Source organism: Otolemur garnettii, unplaced genomic scaffold (assembly GCF_000181295.1).
Source record: "Otolemur garnettii isolate 467f Iridium unplaced genomic scaffold, OtoGar3 scaffold00054, whole genome shotgun sequence".
NCBI lineage: Eukaryota > Metazoa > Chordata > Mammalia > Primates > Galagidae > Otolemur > Otolemur garnettii.
The window spans coordinates 8,470,274-8,473,558 of NW_003852449.1; the positions used below are offsets into that span (position 1 = coordinate 8,470,274).

The window sequence follows — 3,285 nt, forward strand, 5'->3', positions numbered from 1 at the left end:
CAGGCACCCACCACAATGTCTGGCTATTTTTTTGGTTGCAGCCATCATTGTTGTTTGGCAGGATTTGAACCTGCCACCTTAGGTTTATGTGGCTAGCACCTTAGCCACTTGAGCCACAGGCGCCGAGCCAGATCATCTCTGTTATTTAAATAAATTCTGCTCATTTATATTTATGGTAACTACTGACATTTTTGGCTTTAATTCCACTGTCTTATTTTGTGTTTTCTATTTATTGTGGGTTTATTTGTTTTTTTCCTTACCTTTTATTGACCTTTTCTTTTCTGTAATCTTTCAGGGTTCCTGTAAATTTTCCTTTAATATTTTTCAAAGACTTTCCATGACAAAAGAACCACCTAGCTTACATATACTAACAAAATAACTATTTTTCTTAAGACTCGAATGACTGTATATATAAAATATCCCCTCATTAGAGTGCAGTGGTGTCAAAGCTCACAGCAATCTCAAATTTGGGGGCTCAAATGATTCAGTCTTGCTTCAGCTTTCCAAGTAGCTGGGACCATTGGAGCCTTCCACAATGTCCAGCTATTTTTTGGTTGCAGTTGTTCTTTAGCAGGCCCAGGTCAGGCTCGAACTGCCAGCCTCAGTGTATGTGGCGGGTACCCTATTCTCTGAGCTATAGGTGCCAAACCTAAATATCCTTTATTTCGAATTCCTATCTGACATAGTTAGGACCTCCACTTCTACCAAAATCTTATTTAGGTTAAGGAGAGTACAAAGGACTTAATTAGTCACAGATTTACATAATGAAAACTTTCAGTTTCTTGATTTCTATTACAGTACTTTATTAATATATTTTGATCCTTTCAAATATAAGGAATATACGGCAGTGTCTCATATATTCCTTTTAACAGATTTAGAAAGATTTTTTTTCAAATATTAGAAATATTTCTTATAAAGAAATCAAATATTTTTCCTGCAAATAAATAAAAACAACTGAATTAAACATATACTGACATTTCCAACCCTCTGGTGTGGATCACTACCACATTTGAAACTGGGATGGGGGCCGGGTATGGTGGCTCACACCTATATGCCCAACACGTTGGGAGGGTGAGGCACGAGGACTGCTTGAAGGCAAGAGTTTGAGACTAGCCTAGGCCATATAGTAAGAATAATGATAATAATAATAATAATTGAGATGAGAATGTCTACAGAGTTTGACATCTACGCCTCAGATCCTTTGGAGATCCCATGGGGAGTATCAGTTGAGATGGTGGTGGTCCTGGCAGAACTTTGCACATATAACTAGTAAGTTAAATTCTATTAAGTTTATAAGAAGATGATATCCCTTTATACTAGCTGCTCTAACAGATACACTGAGAAGTTATAGAAAACCAGAGCCACTATACAGCTCTGATTAAATACTGAAAGTGGAGAGAGTCTTCAGAGGTAAAGCAAATCATTCAGGGACAGCCTAAACAGACACAGGCTAATTCCTCTTTGCTTCTACTAATAATGAGTTCCAAAGGTATTCAAGAATCAAAATTCCCACATCAGTAAGAAAAATGGACTATTTTACCACGGTATGGATAATACCACAACGAAAAACCTTAAGGGGTCATGTGGGACTTCGGAATTACTGGAGAAAAGAGTTGCTAAAATGTAAGTGCTATATGCATTAATTCTTTTTGTTGTTGTTGTTTGGAATTCATTGAGGGTACAAGGAGTTAGGTTACATTGACTGCATTTGTTAAAGTTCCTAATTGTAATTGTGTCCTACCCCCAAGAGATGTGTCATACACTGTGACACAACATTAAATTTTAACTAATTTTAAATCATTATTTTTTCATAACAAATATAAAGCTAAGTCCCCAACACTTAAAAAAGTTTCAGTAAAGGACATGTAACAAAAATTATAATACCTCTAGAAATATTTAATTTGATCCTACTTGGGAATAACTATCATCACTATTAGTTAGCATGGAAATTTAAAAAACATGTTCAACCCCAACAACTAGTCTCAAATTCTTTATTTTCTTTTGTATCTTATGTCTTACCTGAAATGATAACTTGTCAGGAAGTTATCATTCAATAAATTTTAAATGGCCTTAAAATTTAGAGCTATAGAGAAAATCATCATCTGCTAAGACAGTACTAATAAATAATGCTATTTTCAATGACTTTGTGCTAAAATGCTGGTGTTAAGCATTTTCCATATACCTGTTGCCCATTTGTGTGTCTTTTGAGAAAGGTCTATTCAGATCTTTCTGCCATTTTTAATGGAATTATTAGATATTTGCTAATGAGTTGAATTCCTTATATACTATATAGACTAATTATGTATCCCTTTTCCAAGTTGAATAGTTAGCAAATATTTTCTCCTACTCTTTAGGTCTCTTTACTTTGTGAGATTGTATCCTTTGCTGTGTAGAAATATTTTTGCTTGATAAGATCCCACTTGTCTATTTTTGGTTGCCTATGCTTTTGAGGTCTTACTCAAGAAGTCTTTGCCTAGACCAATGTCCCAATATTTTCTTCTGGTAGTTTCATAGTTTCAAGTCTTACATTTAAGTCTTTAATTCGTTTTGATTTTTGTATATGGCAAGAGACAGGGTCTAGTGCAAATCAAAACCACAATGAGAAATCTTGCTCCAATTAAAATTATCAAAAAAACAAAAAATAAAGGATGCTGGCAAGGATGCAAAGAAAGGAAAATGCTTGCACATGGTTGGTGGGAATGTAAATTAGTATAGCCACCATAGAAAACAAGTGATTCTCCAAAATACAAAAGCAGAACTACCATATTATCTAGCAATCCCACTGCTGGGTATATGTGCAAAAGAAGGTAAATTAATATATCAAAGAAGCATCTCCCATGTTTATTATACCACACTGCTCCCAATAGCCAAGATTTGGAATCAACTGAAATGTCCATCAATGAATGAATGGATAAAGAAAGTGTGGTACATGTGCACAACAGACACTGTTCAGCAATAAAAAAGAATAAAATCCTGTAAGTTGCAACAACATGAATGGAACTGGGGGACATTAAAGAAGGTTGGCTGGGCTCTGTGCCTGTAGCTCAAGCAGCTAAGGTACACCAGAGTTAGCAGGTTTAAACCCAACCCAAGCCTGCCAAATGACAATGACAACTACAACCAAAAAACAGCCAGGTGTCATGGTGGATGCCTCTAGTCCCAGCTACTTGGGAGGCTGAGGCAGAAGAATCGCTTCAGCCCAGAAGTTGGAGGTTGCCGTGAGCTGTGATGCCACAGCAGTCTAACCAGGAGGACAGCTTGAGGCTCTCTCAGGAAAAAAAAAAA

General features: G+C 36.1%; 1 protein-coding gene across 1 annotated transcript in view; it reads right to left on the minus strand.

Annotated features, from left to right (window-relative positions):
* The window catches only part of TOGARAM1 (TOG array regulator of axonemal microtubules 1), a 73,226-nt gene that overhangs the window by 51,618 nt on the left and 18,323 nt on the right, over nucleotides 1-3,285 (minus strand). The window lies entirely within an intron of this gene.